General features: G+C 38.0%; 1 protein-coding gene across 4 annotated transcripts in view; it reads left to right on the top strand.

Moving 5' to 3' along the window:
• otpb (orthopedia homeobox b) overlaps nucleotides 1-20,368 on the top strand; it is a 116,608-nt gene that overhangs the window by 37,633 nt on the left and 58,607 nt on the right. The window contains exon 1 of one of the 4 annotated variants that reach the window (XM_073949781.1): nucleotides 4,544-4,721. The exons of the other annotated variants lie outside the window; for them this stretch is intronic. The gene's annotated coding sequence lies outside the window, so the exon portion shown is untranslated. Of the gene's footprint in view, nucleotides 1-4,543; nucleotides 4,722-20,368 lie in introns of those variants that run through there. 4 annotated transcript variants of the gene reach the window in all.

Genomic DNA, 20,368 nt, shown 5'->3' with positions numbered 1-20,368 from the left:
TACTGCCCATTAATTTTTCTCATATTCGATTATAGGTTAACCAACAATCTGTTATTTGAAGCAAAGAAGTATATGAGGGGAAAAGAATTGCGAATAAAACATCAAATATAAAAACGGCAGAGAAACATTTTGACAGTATTAATCAATTTCTTTAAAATGCAGTAAGTGATGGTGTTTTTCCTAAAATATGATATATTGATTAGCTTCCTCCTATTATAAACACACAGATCCAGTAGTAACTCATTGTAATTCATGCAAGAATAGTTCTATGATGGTAATCGTGCTCCAGCAGTAGTCGCAATCTCCATCATTATCATACAAATTACATTCCTTGCTATTGATTTTATGCAGATGATACATTTTGGGAAGTATGATTCGCTGTTAATGTTTACAGTATTAGAAAACAATTACCTAACCACACAGCTTTTGAGTAATTGTTTATTATTTTTCAATTAGACAAATGCTGATGATCAATGATTTAGAAAAAAGAGCAATGAATAACATCAACAGTTATAGATTTGTTGCCAACGTTTAGATAAATTGTTTTAATGATTTCTACAATGGCATTTCAATGGCATCCAGTGCTATTTTACTCCAGCTGCAGATAAGAAGGCATGTAGGACTTGATGTTTCACACAGTTTTATTATGAAGAACATTATTACACTTTTAAAAAATATGTTAATTAACACTTTTCTTTCCATTTTCCATTTATTTACGGTTGTGAATTGTATAATGAGGCCTTGATCTCTGCTCTGTTAACTTTTGATGTTGGAAATTCAACTCTACTTCATTGACATTTTAAATAATTTGATGTATAATAAATTCTGACTTCAACTGTATACATTTACAAATGCATTTTGTCAAGAATAAACTTAAGTCCCTCTACAAGAAGGCATGAAGGCAGTGGTTTTATATTCATGTTGAATTTTTTTTTTTTGTATCATTTTAATCCTTTAATAGTTTTCATATGTAAAGATATTTTTGTATTTTTGTACATCCTGTGTATGTTAAGCAATGCGTAAGTGTTTGGACTTGCAAATGTGCATAACTAACACGCTCTGCGCTGGACTTTAGACCAGCTTTTAATTTGTTTGTGGCACAATCTATTTCAGTTTCTCAAGATAGCAACATGCCAACAATGTGCCTTAACACACCTCTTTCCTAGACCGGAACATCCATGAGTCCACAAATGGATTTGCTATTAAACAACATGGTGCAAAACGTGAAAATTACAGTTGCGCTGGTGTGAAAAGAACAACAAAACATGACAAACACGTCTTGTACTTTAATGCACCAGGTGTAAGATAGGGCCCAATGCATTTGAGTCAAAATGTTATGCTGACCATAACATGAATAGAACATGGACATCATAAAATATGCAGTAATTTGTGTGTATCTCCTGTTTCACACTCACATCTGACTAGCAGTTATAGTGCAGGTAGATTGCCTGAAAATATCTAAATTGTGAAATAAATCTGATTTTCCTGCAGTCTAAACATGCCAACAAAGCTGTTTTCACAACTATTTAAAGCAACGAAAATGGAATTATAACCAAACTCATCTTAATCAAACCATAAATGTTTGTCTTTCATTGTTTTTGGGTAAGCTGCGTCTAAAGAGTGCAAAAGAGCTGTGAATCTGTTATAATGCAGGTGTTCGTTGTGGTTTCAGTAACTTACAGGGATGCAGATATGAGCTGTGTGTCATCTGATGTTTACGATTCAGTCAGTGTCCTCCATCAGAGCTGCTCCGGTCATCTGTGTGGTCTGCACATGACTCAAATGCTCAACTCTTTACTAAGGAAGCTGTAAAGATTTGTTGTATCACAGGTCACAAGGCTTTTTAGCATTGAACATTGACATCTATTATATTTACTTTGTCAATGTCACCATGTCATCATTATAAAATGCAGGTAGCTGTTGGTAGATCTACCAATCAGAGAGATTCCTTAATCTAAAAAAAAAAAAAAAGTAAAAAAAAAAAAAAAAAGGCTAGTTGCCTATTGCCTGTTTGGTGAAAAAAGTGACTAGTTCTGTAAAATAAAATTGTAAAATTTATAGTGTTATTGGCAATTTTGACTATAAAAATGGCCAGTAATGCTGTAAAATTTACAGGCGCACTGTAAATTAATAATTACAATTGTGCAGTAAATCTACAGCACAGTTGTAATTGTTAATTTACAGTGTACTTGTAAATTTTACAGTATTACTGATAACCAAAATTGCTAGTAATGCTGTAAATTTGACTGCTTTTTACTGTAGCCAGGCAAATGGTGCATATCTATATGTTTAAAATAGGTAATTTCTGCAAACAGCTTATTAGGTACTGTATGATTATTGTAAAGTTGAGCACCCTCTTATTGTCATAAAATGTCTTGTTTATGTATCATGATGAAATTACAAATAATAATAATAATTCATTTTTTAAATAGCGCCTTTAAAACTTAATTCTCAAAGCGATTTTCCCAAAAAAGATACCGATATAAAAACAGTTTAGAGTAAGAGTAAAATCTAAACATTTAAAATTAAACATTCAAATTAGATAAAACATTCAAATATCTAAACAAAACAAACCAAGACTGCGCACCTCACGGATAGGCAAGTATAAAGTAGTGTGTTTTCAAGGATGGACAAACTAAAAGATTAAGCGTGTCTAATGTCATAGGGGAGAGGGTTCCAGAGCCTCGGAGCCAGGGAAGAGAAAGCCCGGTCACCCACAGAGCACAAACGAGTAGAGGGGTCTGTTAAAAGACCAGAGTCGGTGGAACGGAGGTCACATGTACCGTGTTTAATTATTAGACAGATAATGTGGAGTCAAACCAGGCAGCATGCAACCATGCATGTGGGCATAATAATTTTAAAATCAATATAGAATCTGACTGGTAGCCAATGGAGAGATTTTAAAACTGTAGTAATGTAGTCTCTGATTTTAATCATTATCAGAATTCTGGCAGCTGAGTTTTGAACATTTTGTAGTTTATTGATGTTATTTTTATAAACGGTTGCTAGAAAGGCATTGCAGTAGTCCTTGCGGCTAAATTTTTTTTGTATTAATCAGTTTTTCTGCCACATAGGACAGCATGAGGTGGATCCTTAAAATGTTTTTACAGTGGTCAGCACGTGGGGGTCAATTGTTAGATTTTCGTCAAACATTTACCCCAAGTTCTTTAGTTATGCCTAAACCTCCAGATCCAGGTTTATTTTAGGAGGTTTAGTTTTACGTAGTTGGTTGGAAGAACCAATAACTCACTTAATTTTAACACTTAATTCTTTTTGAATAAGACAATGTTTTTTTACTGTTCAAGGATTTTTTTTATTTGTTTTTCACATATAGAGAAATAAAAACTTTCCCAGAACAGCAGATCTAGAAACAACATATAATCAAATGTCCATTGAAAAAAACAAAAAATGAAAAAATAATATGAAAATATAAAACTAGTTCCTTTTTTTATCATATTGTCATGTTGTGTGCGTCCGTTTCCATTACAAGAATTAAAAAAGATTGCCAGATCTTATAAAATGACCTTATAAAAAATGAGACGTCACTTATCTTATCCAGTGATTATGTTTTGGTGGAATAGGGTCTTTCCGTTTTAATGATATCAGTGTTCTAGCCAGAAGAGAAGAATAAGATTTTAATTTGTCTTTGTTGAGAGCAGCGTTCTAAGGGGCCACCCTGAACAATGCGAAAAATGGTGATGGCTCTACTGCCACCTCAAATGCCTCAGAAAATGTCTCAAAATTACAAATCCAGTACATGTAAATCTTTGGACATGTCTAGAACATGCAGCAGAGTAGGAGCCTGTCTACACCAATCACATACTATATGGCATCTATGTCAGCATTGATCTTACAGATTCTGACTTTAGACTAGTGCAAACAATAAACAATTTCGAATTGTAATACAGCATGTCTGAGGCATATGGATTATGAGAAAATTATTGTATTATTTTGTACCAATTTTCATCTGAGTTCAGTTCATCTAAATCTGTCTCCCATTTATTTTTAAGCAAGTCTAAGGATGCTAAATCACGTATGTTGAGTGATTTATAAGTCTTATTTTCAAAAATTGAGTGTATCAAATAAATGGGTGAAAAGTTGCTGAATTCGAAGCTACAAAGTTCTAAAGTTGCAAGTACCTTTAAAAGTGTGATTTTGGAATGTCATATTTCTGTACCAGCTGAGACAATGTTTTTAGACATTTAAAAAGTCATCAGAATTAATGTTCTTAGATATTTGGACTAAAAACAAGACAAAAAAATTCAATTGTTTTGCAGTGTGAATACCAAGATGCCAGAAAGTTTTTACAGTTACGACAAACCATCACAAACCATCACAATTTTGTCGCTCCAAGGTTGTCACTTTTGAAACCGTACAGTGTATACATGACAGTATTTTACCTATTCTTAGTCTCACTCTAAAAATAGAGTAAGAAAAGTGTGGTTTACCCATTGCAGACAACAAATATAAAGTGATTTAAGACATCAAAATGTGTTGTTTTCTCTTTTGTTCCCTCACCCCAACCATTCTTTACCTCACACACAGACAAAATTGATCTGGATGCGGTGCAGTCGGACTCTTAATTGGTGGGCTCTCAGAGAATGCAATCCAATGGTGTCTTTGAATCAATGGTGTAACCGGAGAGGGTGTGGAGGTAGAGACTGCACAGCCAATGTATGATCAATCAGCCTCAGCGATTATCAGCAAACCTCTGGCTACAGGTTTGTTTCCAAGAGAACGCGAGACAAAAGAGCCATGTGTTTCACAGAGCAGGAATGCCAAAGGGTTTCTGCGTGTAATTGGGCTCAGTGTGACGCGAGTCCACCTGAAAAGTCAGTCACTTGAGAAGAACACCATCTTGACAGATGCTCATGTGAAACCCAAACACTAATGTGAAACAGAGCAAACCTAAGAAGGACAAACAAACTGTTCAGCTATGCAAATGACCTCGTAAATGAGGCTGGGCATGTGTGTTGTGCTGAATAATTACTGTGAAATTGATAATTGCACTGTTATGTGAGATTATGTCTGGTGGCATGACGAGCAAGACCTGCCTGGGCGTATTATCCGTGGATGTCAGTGTAAGGTCAGATGCACCACAGCTATGGGTGTTGGCAGACGAAGAACTATGGCTGTTGGACTGTTATTAACTGGAAAAAAAAGTTAACATTGATCATTTTTTTCTGTTGACTTGGAAAAACTATGAAGACAACAAGTGGTGCAGGGAGATATTAAACAATTTTGAAAATATAACTGAGATGAAATATAAACAGCTCTTGCAGTGAAAAATATTTAGCATGAACTATTATTATTTAATAATTAAACATATAACTTATTAATTGAAATATTTAATAATGAATAATTTGATGCTAAGTTTAGAACATGTATATAAATAATAGTAATAATAATAATAATAATTAGCATTATTATTCATTATTGTTCAATTATTTTAGTATCTAATGCAGAGTTAGATGTCAAGAAAATAAGAATGTTACTTGTTCTCTAAATGCCATAAAATAAGCATTTTTCAAATTGTTTCCTGTGTAGGTTCAGGTATTTCCCTTTTATGGAGATGAATAGGCTATTTTATTGCCTTTAAAGTCAAATATCAGCACATAAAAACAGGAGACTGAGAAAAATGTGCATTCTAGAAGGAAACATCCAACCCGGGCTCATTGTGGAAACGTAGCCCCGCGGACGTTTCTGCGGACCGCGATTTACGTCCAGGGAGGTACGTATTCGAGCTTTTTTTTGTTTTCGCGGATCCGCGAGAGGCCGCTGCTTTTTCGCGTCTCGGGTGCCTCTCGGGAGCGCGCGGCGTTCGCGCCCACGCCCTTCTTGCGCGAAAAGCCGCCGGATCGGAAAAAAAAAAGCGAAAGCCCTCGGCTTCGACCGCGTTTTCGGATCCCGCCGCGTTCTCGCCCTTATTTTTCGGATTCCGTTTTTCGTCTTACCTGATTTCCAGAACCTGCTGTTCCCCGGACTCGATCCCAGTCGTCGTCCACCGCGGCCGGCTCCGGCTTCTCCTCCGGGGCCTCCGCTCCGCCGACGCAACGCTGTGAGCTAAGTGGACAAACTGATTGCATCAAGAAAGCCCTCCACTCGGAGGCGAGCCGTCGGTCGGCGAGCGCGAAGAGGAGGGGCAGAGCGGCGCCACACCGCCCCGCAGCGTTCGCTCGAAAAAAACCAAACGCGGCTTTTACGTACCTCCCGCCACGTAAATCGCGGCCTCCAGAAACGTCCGCGGGGCTACGTTTCCAGAATGAGCTTGGGTTGGAAACATCAGATGGCATTTAGAGGGTTTTGCACTTGAAGTCTACAGATATTGCTTCAGAAGGCTTCAGAGGATCTGTGAATAATTCAATACATAATTACATAATTGGGGGCAGCACAGTGGCTCGATGTTTAGCACTGTCGCCTCTCAGCAAGAATGTTGCTGGTTCGATCCTCGGCTGGGTCAGTTGGCATTTCTGTTTGGAGTTAGCATTATATATATTGCACTATATATTGTTTTAGCAATATACTCACCTGCAATATAATAGCAATATTATATTATAACAATAGTCACATTGCTGGATCTTCAATGTTAAGTCTAAATTATAGTTGCCCAGGAGACACAGAACACATGTGATTTGAAAAGTTTAACCATAATAAAGTGAAAGTTTATAATTTTTTGTGTGTTTTTAAGGCCTGTGACTGAGCATTTCAAGAGTTTAAAAATTTGTGCACAGGAAATTGCAAAAATTACACACAAAAAAGCACTTGTCAACTGTTTCTCGTCCAATTATCAAAATTATTTGAATAATTTATTGATGATAATTTTACTCCCCCTCCCCCCTTTGATTTTGAATTATTACTTCTGAGAGTGAAAGCAAAACAATATTTTTACTTGATTTACTTATTTATTTTAGATATTTGCTCTAGAAATGAGACAAAAACTCTAATTTAGAAAAGCATTTTTTACAGTTAGATTTTTCAACTTCTGTACCTGAATACTGTTAGAATCCCCAGAAAAAAAGTGAAATTAAGTTATTCAAACCAAAATAAACAAATAAATAAAAAACTAATGAAAATGTTAATGTTACAATATATATCGCAGAAAAATAAAAATATAGCAATATTACATTTTTCCAATTTCTTGTAGACCTAGTTTGCATGTTCTCCTCGTGTTCATGTGGGTCTTCTCCGGCTGCTCCTTCACCACAGTCCAAAGACATGCGTTATAGGTGAATTGAATAAGCTAAATTGGCCCTAGTGTATGAGTGCGCGTGTGAGAATGAATGTGTATGGGTGTTTCCCAGTGCTGGGTTGCAGCAGGAAAGGCATTTGCTGCGTAAAACATAGGCTGAATAAGTTAGCAGTTCATTCCACTGTGGCGACCCCTGATTAATAAAGGGACAAAGCCAAAGGGAAATGAATGAATGAATGTTTATAATTGCATTATTTAAAATTTAATCATATTATAATTAAGAATTTAAACTATCAGTTAAATAGTAAATATTTGCAATAAAGCATTATTTACTATTTAATAATTTAATTAAATTTGATGCAGCTTATTGTTGTTGTTTTTGATTTTGTTTAAATTTTTTTGCACATTTTCTGTTCTTGTCATGCAATGACAAGTCCACAGGAAATATTTCTGAAGGTAACAGTAGAGCAGTAAAGCATTATAGATGAATATTTGAAAGTTATTTGAAATTATGATGAAGGATTTACATTCTTGCTATGCAAAAGTGTAGAACAACAATTCATTTTAATTATTATTGATTGATATTTCCATTATTATTTCAATATTATGTAATATCACTGTGTACACGAGACTACATATTTTTAATTAAAAGTCAATTTTTCATTCTTCAGGGCCACATAAATTAAGTTAAAAAAGCCAAAATATGTTTTAGAACAATAAAACTTTCTCTTAGCACATCTATTCTTTATACCAGTGAATTTCCTTTATGCATTCATTGTGCCTAAAATCTTGATTCGAAAAATCCACAGACATGTTATGCATCTGCCCACAAGCAGCTTCCTGGTTCATATAGGATTATGCAGGTCAAATTGATATGTTCTTGATGTCTTCCATTATAGCTGGAAGGATGGTACGTGAGCTTTTGTTTACTCTGCTCGGATCCGTAAAGCTTTAAATTGTTAGGAGCTCGGCCCGTAAAAGCAGCAGCAGCAGCGTTTTCTCCAAGGACGTTTTGCCGGGCGCTCTTCTCAATCTATATCTCTTATCTGCAGTTGTTGATGATGTATCTGAGTGTTTGTGGCAGCTGTGTGTTACGTCTAATAGAGCAGAAAGGCTGCTCAGAATAAAGCTATTTGAAAATTTGTTTATGTGAAATATTTGTAAATGGAAGCGGGCCTCCTGGCGCCTCCACGTCACGTTCTGGTGTCGCTCTGGATTGTGAATTTGACAGGGGATTTGAGGCTGGCAAATGGAGCACATGTTCAGGCAGATCACAGAGACTCTTGGCTCCCTGTAGCCCGCTGTTTGATACGGACGTCTCTTCTCTGAGCCACAGACATTCGGTTATAATCCCCTTGGGTTTCTCAGTGCTCTGAGTGTCAGATTTGCTCTATTGACAGTGCATGGATCTTACTGCATATTTCAGCATTTTGTTTACACTTGTTTTTTTGACAGAATTGACCAGCAAGTCTTTTACTCATATGTAAAAGTCAACTATTTTTGTGGACAGAATGGAAAAAGAAGACATGCTTTAAGAATGTATGTTTTATAGTGAATAAGTACTATGGAGTACTTTACAATGAGTATGTTGCTAAATAATGGAAATAAATGGGAAGCATTTGGATTAAACAAAGCTACTGTACAAAATATACACGCATTATTAGGTACACCTGTCCAACTGCATGTTGACATAAATTTCTAATCAGCCAATCGCATGAGGGAAACTCAATGCATTTAGGCATGTAGACATGGTGAAGACGATCTGCTGCAGATCAAACCGAGCGTCTGAGTGGGGAAAAAAGGTTATTTAAGTGACTTCGAATGTGGCATGGTTGTTGGTGCCAGACTAGCTGGTCTGAGTCTTTCAGAATCTGATGATCTATTGAGATTTTTACGCACCAGCTCCAGGGTTTACAGAGAAAAAGAGAAAATATCTAGTGAGGGGCAGTTCAGAGGGTGCAAATGCCTTATTGTCAACAACAGGAAAACAGGAAAGCATGGATCCACTCTGCCTTGTATCAACGGTTCAGGCTGGTGGTGATCGTGGTGTAATGGTATGGGGCATATTTTCTTGTCACACTTTGGGCCTATTAATACCAATTGAGCATTGTGTCAACACCACAGCCAACCTGAGTATTGTTGCTGTCCATGTCCATCCTCTTATGACCACAGTATACCCATCTTCTGATGGCTACTTTCAGCAGGATTACGCGAATCCTGTCATGTCATGAAGTGTGAATAATCTCAGGCTGTTTTTTTGAACATGTCAATAAGTTAACTGTACTTAAATGGCCTCCATAGTCACCAGTTCTCAATCAAAAAGATCACCTTTAGGATGTGGTGGAATGGGAGAATTGCATCATGGATGTGCAGCTGACAAATCTGCAGCAACTGTGTGATGCTATCTTGTCCATATGGACCAAAATCTCTGAGGAATATTTCCAGTACCTTGATGAATCTATGACACGAAGGATGAAGGCAGTTCTGAAGGCAAAAGGGCATACAACCCTGTACTAGGAAAGTGTACCTAATAAAGTGGCTGGTGTGTCTACTTCACATTTATTATTTTCATATACCTCTTACCCCCTTTTTTTCTGATGTGGAGGCGCCCAATGGTAAATGTAAGCCCTATCAGCAATTTAACCTTATGGTCAGCCCAATTTCATGAGGTAAAGGAACTATTTTATGTTTTGTCAGTTTAGTGGCTAATTTCATTCATTTATTTATTTTATTTTCAGCTTAGTCCCTTTATTAATCTGGGGTCGCCTTAGCAGAATGAACCGCCAACTTATCCAGCAAATAATTTACGCAGCAGATGCTCTTCCAACTGCAACCCATGACTGAGAAACATTCATACACTCTCACTCACACACATACACTACGGTAAATTTAGCTTACCCAATTCCAGAGCTCCTGGAGGAAACCAACGCAAACACAGAGAGAACATGCAAACTCCACATAGAAATGCCAACTGACCCTGCCGAGGCTCAAACCAGTGACCTTCTTGCTGTGAGGCAACAGCGCCACCCACTGCGCCACCGTGCAGCCCAGTGGCTAATTTGTACACTTAATTTTTTTTTTATTGTGAGATGAGGCTCATTCTAGCCTCATCTCGCAATCTTCATTCACGATTGTGAGACGAGGCTAGAATAAGCCAGTCGTCAAGTTGAGTATGCGGATGCCCACGAGCCGCAGTGGTGCTAGAGCACCCTCCGCGAGCTTGATAAAAACCAGAGAGAGACAGAGAGAGCCCGAAGGGGAGGACTTTGTATTGCCATGCTATTGTTTCGAACGCAAACCGGAGAAAAGGGTGGTGGCCTGGAAGAATGGAGACTTGAAAATATGCTTCCTTTAGTTCTATGGCTGCAAACCAATCCTGTGGACGGACGCTCTGAAGCAAGCATTTCTGCGTGAGCATTCTGTGGCATTTTGTGTAAATGACAGTCCAGTCTGCAAAGATCTAGGATTGGCCGTAACCCCCGCTATTTTTGGGCACGATGAAATACGGGCTGTAAAGCCTGGACCTCATCTCGGCTAGAGGGACCTGCTCAATTACATCCTTCGCCAGTAGGACAGCAATTTCCTCTCGCAAGACAGGGGCACTCTCGGGGATAACCCTAATGAAAAAGACACTTGTGAACTTGGGAGGGCGAATAGCGAACTGAACTCGCATAGCCGAGTCTGACTGTCCGTATGAGCCACCACGACGCGCTGAGCAGCGTTAACCAGGCAAGCAGAGCGCGCGCTAATGGCACCATCGGAGCGATTGCTGACGTGACTGCGTCATCCCGGGAAGCATGGTGTCCTGAGAAAGAGCTGAAAATAAGAGAATTTCTCTTACCTTCCTCCCTGGATCCCGCGGTGAGGCCGGAGTAAGAGAAAAAAGTCTGTTTTGCTGCACTCTGAGGGCCTGAGGTGAAGAGTCCCGGCGCTGCGAGGTGGAAGCCAGAGTGTCCCAAACTGCCAGTGCTTGGGTTTGCGCATACAGAGAGCGAGGAAATTTGGTTGCCGCTAGCCCGGAGGCCGGCAGCAATGAGTTTAGAGTTGTTGTGGACTGATAAAATAATCCTCAGCCACCCACCGAGGAAAGAGCAGTATCCTTTTCTCTGAATGGCCAGTCCCAGGAACACTTCACAGTCCGTTTACCGGACTTGGTGGTGTCCTGTGGCGGTGGCATTGCAGTGCTGCGGGAGGCTCGGCGTTGCCGCTTGGCTGGCAACGGAAGCGGAACAGATGTTGAAGCCGCAGTTGAATACCCTTGGCGAGGAGCTGCCCTTGTGGAAGGGGCAGCGGGAGGAGCAGTTTTTTCGTGCCCGCTGATAGATGACTTCACCCATCGCCTTGGACTGCTCTTTCACTGCGGAGAATTAACATAATCTGTTGCCGTGTGGAGCTATTGCACCAAGCCCGGGGAAGAACCGCCCTCCTGCATCTCGGCCAGCTTTTCGGCTTGGTAGCGTTGATAGGTGGCCATAGCGTGCAAAGCGGAGGTGGCCTGGCCTGCAGCAGTGTAGGCTCTGGCCATGAGAGACTCAGATAACCTGCACGCCTTGGAAGGGAGTTTGGGCAAATCTCCAGCTGGGGAATCGCCTCATATCAGAAGAATGGGACGGGGTGTCTAGAAGGCTTTGCCTTTTTCTTCACTCCCCGTAGCACCCGTCTAAATGGTCCAGCCGCGGTTCTGGAGGACAAGCCATCTCCAGCACCACGGCCGTAGCAGCACAGGATAACACGGAGGGTGGCAGGGGGTCCGGTTCTTCCTCGAAGCATGTCAACCCGCCCTTCGATGCAGCTATGGACATCACGTCCCTGGTGTCATCTAATGAAAGCGCAGTCAGCCCGAAGGATGGACCAGCGCTCACACTCGAAGCAGAAACAGAGCGCAATGACGAGGAGCGAGGGGTCCGCGGGCCCAAAGGCGATGGATTAGCCCCCACTGTAACCCTCAGGCCTGCCCGAGTGCTAACCGCTTGGCGGGGAGCAGCAGGGGTGACTTGCCCTAATAAAAGAGCTTGCCGCGACCTCAGTTGCGCAACAGTCAAGCCATCGCAATGCAGGGAAGAACTGTCCGCGAGCCCCGCATCAACATGTTGGACCCCCAAACATGTGACGCAATACTCGTGCCCAGAGAAATGCATGGTTGAAACGACATCTTTAAAAAGACGCACTGTACGACCGTGTGCTCTCTTAGGGAATTCTGCTCGTTGTAAAAACTGCTCCTTTAGATCACCAGCGAAACGCCAAGGGGACAAGAAACCCAGATCGACCGCCCCTAAAATATCTTTCCCCGCACTGGTGAAGGAAATGCTTTCTCTGTTGGAAGTCAGCTCAGCAGAAGGGTTCTTCAGTCTCAGATCGGGTCTGAAGCAACAATTCTGATGAGCTGGCTCCAGCAGCCGACTGATGTAGTCCTAATTGGCTCATCCGTTTTAGCTATAGAGCTAAGCTCGACCAATTCAATTGGCGTTTCATTGGCCCATTTTCTTATACACAGAAGTGATTGGTCGTCTAAAGCACTCCCAAAAGTCTGTTTAATACAGAGACACATAGGAGTTCCCTTATGAAGGGAGCAATGTATATTGTTTTTATTTAGTTGAATGTATTTTAGAGAAAACTTCAAGTGAATATTCGTTTTTGGTAATTTTGCTAACTTAAAGAAATGCCATGAACATAAAAAAAAAAACTGAAAAATGTTTGACAAAACATACATACAATGTCTTTGAAAAATGAGTGTTGTGATGTTTAACATCATGGGCCCTATCATACAACCAGCGCAATATTCAATTCAGCTTTATTTGTATAGGGCTTTTACAATGTAGATTGTGTCAAAGCAGCTTCACATAAATGGTCATAGTAACTGGAACAGTGTGGTTCAGGTTTTAGTGTTTAAGTTCAGTTCAGTTCAGTTTAGCTCAGTTCAGTGTGATTTAATCATTACTGAGAGTTCAAACACTGAAGAGCAAATTCATCGATGCGTAGCTCTACCAATCCTGAACCATGAGAGGCAGCGGCAAAAGCGGAGAGGGAAAAAAAACTTCACCTGATGGGAGTGAAGAAAAAAAACCTTGAGGGAACCAGACTCAGTTGGGCACGACCATTTTAATTTCTCCGCTGGCCAAAAGTCTTAAAATAATAAATAAGGTCCAAAACGTGTTTGCTGTGATGTGTTGCTACTTTTAGAGCAGCGCAATGCTATTTTTTCCTTTTTTGTACCACATTGTTTATATAGCAAATACATTTGCGCCACTTTGTAGACTCACTGTGCAATAGACCAGCTAAAGGTTCAGCACAGAGCACGTTAGTTATACACCTTAAATTCTTAAACATTGCTTAATACACACAGTTTAAGTATGTTTGATCATCGCCGCAAATGGTCTGTTGAACTGTTTTCCCACTAGTGAAGTTTTTTCATTTACAAAGTCTGTCATGTTAATAGCAAATGTGCCATGGTGCGACGCAACTGACTCTTAAAGGGAATGGGGGATAATGCTTGTTTTGTTCAAAGCACACCCATAACTCATTAAGAGAATAAGCACAAACCTGTTAGACCATGCACCGTGGCGCAATCCGTATTTTTCCGTCCTCAAAATAGCAAAAGGAGATTCGAACTCGCCCTTAATGCTTTTGCGCCTTGTGCTTTAGACTTTGCGCCTAGATGATGAAAACAGAGTCCTACGAGTACATTCGAGACAAACATTGTACGTCATGTTTCTGTTTGTTTGCTCATTTTGAGAACATTGCGATACCCCACATAATTTTGAACAAACATTCTGTTCACATTGCTGTAAAAGTGTCCACAATGTTAAGAAAACAATTCAAGCTCAGTAAAATATTGCATTGTATCTGGATGACAGAAGCAAAACGCAGTGTTGTTTTACTAGTAAACAAAGTAAAAGTATGCTTGATTCTTTTTTTTAAATAATGTATTTGCTAGTCACAACATTAACTGATTTATTTGCTTGCTTTTCCAAGTAGTCCTTCAACACAACTTAAACTCCAGGTCACAGCAAAGAATTGTGCCATTTTGGCCTTTTAAATCCAGCTCTAGCAATTACATTTGATGCTCCTTAATTCTGACGCAGTCTTTCCCTCCAAAGCCGCTTTTCCAGCTCAGCAATCGAGACAATATGTTTGCTTACCGCACTGCTCTGCTAAGTGTTCCCTTGCATGTAAATTAATCTTGATTCAGTTGACACTGTCATGCTGAGTGGTACAAATTGCCCATAGCAATAAAGCAGGCTGAATAAGAAAAAAAAAAGCCAAATTGCGGCACTTGACATGATGTTTCTTTGCTTTATGCCAATACATTAGCAGCACGTAATGAGTGCTCTGTTCTGAAAAGCATGGTAAACTGGAGTTTTAATTTTACTTCAATGGAGCAGCACTGTGTCTTTTGAAATCCAAGTCAGACAAATCATTACCAATGTGGATGTTGAGGTTAAATAGGAAGCAATGCATTCACTTGTGCAAAGCTGCAAGTGCCATCCATCATTCTATTTGCAGAAGGTTGACAAAAGTACTTGGCTTTAAATAACAATCCATTTACTCCTGCTGCTGGGCAAAACAGCTTTCCAGCATTAAGCTGTATTCATTTATTCAGCTTTACTTTAAAAAGAAAATAACGAAGGATGAACATTAGAAAAGGGAAACTGCATGTGCCTTTTTAAAGTAAATGTAGCCTTTTGTATTTATATTTGTTTCAAGATGAACCAATCAATTAGTTTTCAAGATTGAAATTTACAATGAATAAATAAAACACAGTTCTGTTAGCTTCTGCTTGTTCGGTACAACCTAAACTTCAGAAAGTATTTTCTTTAATAAAAGAAAATAAATTGTATTTAAATTGTGCATTTATTTTTTTTTTTTTTTGGTGAATTAATATTAGAATTGAATTTGCTAAAGGTATGTAATTGTGTCCAAAACATTTAAATTAATTGACAGTGTTTTAATAAAAGCACACTGAAATTAGCACTATACTGGAAACAGATGACATAGAATTTACCTTTAAACTATTTCTTTCCATTTAAAATGTCACATTTTTGACTTATAATTCCACAAATTATTATAAGAAAAACATGGTTTTTAATTAAAAACTTCATGTAATATTTTCCTACAAAATATACTCCAATGATCTTTCTTTACTTTTTAAATTATTTTTAAAACAAGTGGCAACAATGTTTGTGTTTATTTTAAAAGAAATAAAACATGAAAACATAAATATATGGCTATACGTATCCTTGAAATTTGGAGTTTGTGTACCTTATGTATTGTTTGGGATGTTTTCATCCACTCGTGTAGTTTTGCGTCTTAATTTGGCCATAACTTTTTTGTGTTTCAGCTAGCAGAATCATTTTTGGTGACAAATCTTATTTTGACATTTTATGTGAAAATGCTTTGAATTAAAAAAAAAAAAAAAAAAAAAAAAACACTCTAGGCAAATCTTTAGTTGTTTGGGATGAAAACATCCACGGAATAAAGTGCTGTAAAAATGCATCAGATTTATTTATTTATTTATTTATTTATTTATTTTTTTGCATAAAGCTGTTAATCAACCTCAGTCCTGATCAAAACTTGCTTGGAAAATTACAGGATTTTAACTCTTTAATTGCCAAATTCATAAATTACGTCATTGATTTAGTAAAAAAAAAAACACAAAAAATAACATATTTTCAGTATTATATGTAATTGTTGACTGGATTTCTTACCTTTTATTCAATGCTTGGACATGTGAAACAACATTGCATTTGATGCATTTTTATAGATTTTCATTTTTTCTCTCTAATTTACTGTTGATGGCTGTTTTTCCCCATTGACTTTCATTAAAACCACATTTTTTTTATTGCAAAGCCATGTCACCATATAATCATGCATTTCAGATTGTTAGTGGTTTTCCCTGTTAGGAAGAGGTAAAATTTGTCATTTTTACTGTTGATCATCAGTTGGTGCCATTAACCCTAGATAGACTTGTGCAAAATCCATAGTTTCTGGATTTTATATAGAGAATAACAGTAAATTAAAGTGTGTGTGTATGTTGTCTTTTGTGAGAGTGACCTTTGCACACTTACCTTATTGTGTTTGAGAAAATCAAAGTATGCATCTCAGCTCTCAGAACAGAATAAATAAAGATTGTGTATTTATGCGCCATCAGATGTGGTTATGATGGAAGTCAATGGGGGCAAAAACAGCCACCACCAGTAAATTAGGGAGAAAAAATTAAAATCGTATATTGCATCAAAGCCAAAGCTGTTACTAATCGTTCACATGTCCAAGACTGTGATAAAAGGTAACAAAAATCCAGTCCACAATGACTTTTTATCGAAAATACGCCATTTTGTGTGTCTGTTTTTTTTTCACCAAATTAGTGACATCAATCCTATAATTTTCTAACCAATTTAGTAGTTTTGGTCAGGACTGATGTTGATTAACAGATTTATGCAAATAAATTGAAAACAAATATTTATCTGATACATTTTTACAGCAGTTTAATTCAGTGGATTTTTCATCTCTAACATAAAAGGGGAGTCAATTTGAACAGTGCGCAAGAGTTAAAACAAGCATCTTATCTTTAATTTGAATTAGGCACCGCATTGCATTGTGGTTTAGAGTTAACTGAATTATCTTTAAAATGTCTTTAAAATGACATTTTCCCTAATTTTTCTCACTTGAGTCATTCATGTTTTGTCTTTGTGTTGTATCTTCAGAAACTCATCTTCAGTGTATTTTGTGATCCTGCTGTTTTGTTTCGGTAGAGCCACATCATTTTTCTCCAGCCTATTTAGTACTATCTGTGTGGGGCCTCCATACAATTTACCAACTGCGTGATAATTATTCTGGCAGCACAAATGGAGGGGCCAGCCCTCTTTTCTCACTCCATGCTCCCTAATAGGATTGTGTCTGCTTCAGCAGACTTTAATTGAGGACTCCATGTCAAAAGAGAGCAAGCCTGAATGACTCTCTCCTCTCAGCTGCTGGTCACCATGAAGTCTCAGGCTGAATGCTGAGAGGATTAACCTGCTGAGTTATGAGCTTTTTTGTTACAATACAGCAATTGCCATTACTCGATGTGAGGCGATGTCTGATGAGCTAAGGCGGTGCATATCAGGTCTGTGTAATTATACTGAAAAATCTTCAAGTTGAAGAAATTGGATTTTCATAACTGCTGTAGGAATTAATTTAAAGCTATTTTTACAAGAACACGTTCCATTAAATGTGAAATCTGGATGTAAAAGCACTATACAGGATACAACATTCATTCAATCATTTTCTTTTGGCTTAGTCTCTATTTCAGAGGTCACCACAGTGGAATGAACCACCAAGTATTCCAGCATAAGTTTTAGCAGATTGTCTTTCTGCTGCAACCCAGTACTAGGAAACCCCCATACACACTCAATCACACATAGTCATACACTATGGCCAATTTAGTTTATTCAATTCACCTATAGTGCAGGGTTTGTGTTAGGATTGTGGGGGAAACCGGAGCACTCAAAGGAAACCCACGGCAACACAGGGAGGACATGATTTATTTACTTAAAGCTTAGATTTTTTTAAGTCTACCATTATGTGTTTTCATCATATTTTTAAAATTCATTATTATAAACAGTGTTTTTATTTTTGTAGTGCTTTATTATGTAGTGTTTCATTATTATGAGCAGTGCTTAAGTATCAGCTATTGTAGTTTTATGTGTTATTAATTTTCAGGGTTATTAATGTTTTAATGGGGGTGACAAGGCTCAGTGGTTAGAACTGTCGTCTTACAGCAAGAAGGTCACTAGTTCGAGTCCCGGCTGGGTCAGTTGGAATTTCTGTGTGGAGTTTGCGTGTTCTCTTCATGTTGGCGTGCATGGGTTTCCTCCAGGTGCTTCAGTTTCCCCCAAAGTCCAAACACATTTGCTATATGGGGATTGGGTTAACTAGGTTAGCCATAGTGTATGAGTGTGAGCTGAGCATAAATGACTGTTGTACCTGTGTTTCCCAGTACTGGGTTGCGGCTGGAAGGGCATCCGCTGTGTAAAACATATGCTGGAATAGTTGGCGGTTCATTCTGCTGTGGCGACCCCTGATATACAGTATAAGGGACTAAGTCAAAAGAAAATGTATGAATGAATGAATAATGTTTTAACCATTTATTTGTGTTTTTGTTATTCTAAGAAAAAACATTCTAAACATTTTCTTTTGTTTTACATTAGACTAAATAACATAAGGTATAATATTGTCTGCAAGTTGTTAAAATAAAAAAGTTATTTAAAAGTGTAATACAGGCATGCTTAATATTATTGCCACAACTGGTAAGTATGGGCAAAAAAAGGCTTTAATCATAAACCTGCTTTGTTTATCCTTTTTATCTTTCATTTAAAATTAAATTGACAAAAATATAACCCTTTATTGAAATAAAACAATTGAAACTGGAGATAAAAAAATGTATGAAATAAAAAAAAACATGTGGTAACACTTCATTTTGATGAAGTCTTTCAACAGACATTTAACTGACTATATGACACTTTGCAAGTACATGTCAACCTACACTAACCCTAACCCCAACCTAACAGTCTACTTATAATCTAATGAGAATTAGCTGCAGTTTAGATAAAATAATAACTGAATTCAACAAACGGACCATCAAAATAAAATGTGACCAAACAGGTTGACAAAACCTTTTGCCTTTTAACTGAAATATTGCAGAAGTATTCCAATAATTTGTGACAATAAGTGTGTGTGCGTGTCTGTGTGTACATGTCTTTCAATTTATTTTTCATTAATTTATTCAATTAGTTTTTTTAATATACAGTTGAAGTCATAATTATTAGCCCCCTTGAATTATGACTTCCTGTATGTTTGTGTATCTTTTATCTGCCTGTACCATCTCTTTTTGTTGCATTCTTTGTAAAGTGTACTTGAGCTCTGGAAAGGCGCTATAAATAAAAGTTATTATGATTAATTTTATTAGCTCCCCTGTTTATTTCTTTACTCAATTTCTGTTTAATGGAGAACATATTTTTTCAACACATTTCTAAACATAATAGTTTTAATAACCCATTTCTAATGACTGATTTATTTTATATTTTTCCATGATGACAGTAAATAATATTTGACTAGATATTTTTCAAGACATTTCTGTACAGCTTAAAGTGTCATTTAAAGACTTAACTAGGTTAATTAGGTGGGCAGGTTAGGGTAATTAGGCAAGTTATTGTATAACGATAGTTTGTTCTGTGACAATCGAAAATAAATAACCCTAAACGGGCTAATAATTTTGTCCTTAAAATGGTTCATAAAAATATTTAATCTGCTTTTATTCTTGCCAAAATAAAACAAATAAGAGTTTCTCCAGAAGAAGAAAAAAATCTGACATACTGTAAAAATTTCCTTGCTCTGTTAAAAATAATTTGGGAAATATTTAAAAAAGAAAAAAAAAATCCAATGGGGGCTAATAATTCTGACTTCAACTGTATATATATGTATGGTTTTAATTTTAGTTTTATTAATGATAAACTATAACTCTTATTACAAATGATCTTCTTTATTAGATAACAGATAATGGGGATGCCATTATTCAAACATGGCACATACTTTTTTCTAACAGCCGCTTCTGACATGGCGCGGGTTAAAAAAAAAAAAAGCTGTGTCGCAAGAGGAAGAGGCCCTGGAGCATATTACTCATTTAATCCCGATTTAGCCTGAGGGACAAAGGGATTTTAAGTATCTAGTGATAAACTCCCTTTCTTCTGTTGATGGTAATTATCCAGGTCTCTCGAGATGTTGGTGACAGGATGTGTGTGTTCGGATCCTCAGACATGAGACACTGTCCAGTTGGTCTGTGTGGGTGAATAAGAGCCCACTGCGTGTACAGGCTCCTCTGCTGTTTGAAGATGGCCCATTGTCACTCCTTTTGTAAGGGATAACTGGTCAGCCATTGTGGCCAAATATGTTAGGCAAATTGAGGCAGATGGCTCCAATTCAGACACGTGGCTTTCCCAGGGCAGCGGGGACAACCAAGACATTGGAGAGGGGTTTTGTGGGTCGAGGCCCCGCTTGGCACTTGTTAGTGGCTTCAATAGACCCATGTGGCTTCATTCACCCCCCATGTGGTGTTGCTGAGAAACACCATGCTGTAGACTCGAGCTGTCCCGCTGAAGGACAGCATGGGGGCGGCTGCAGCAGCACTCCATCTTCCTCACGGGC

Source organism: Danio rerio, chromosome 5 (genome assembly GCF_049306965.1).
Source record: "Danio rerio strain Tuebingen ecotype United States chromosome 5, GRCz12tu, whole genome shotgun sequence".
Lineage (NCBI taxonomy): Eukaryota > Metazoa > Chordata > Actinopteri > Cypriniformes > Danionidae > Danio > Danio rerio.
This window is presented reverse-complemented; position numbering and strand designations above follow the sequence as displayed.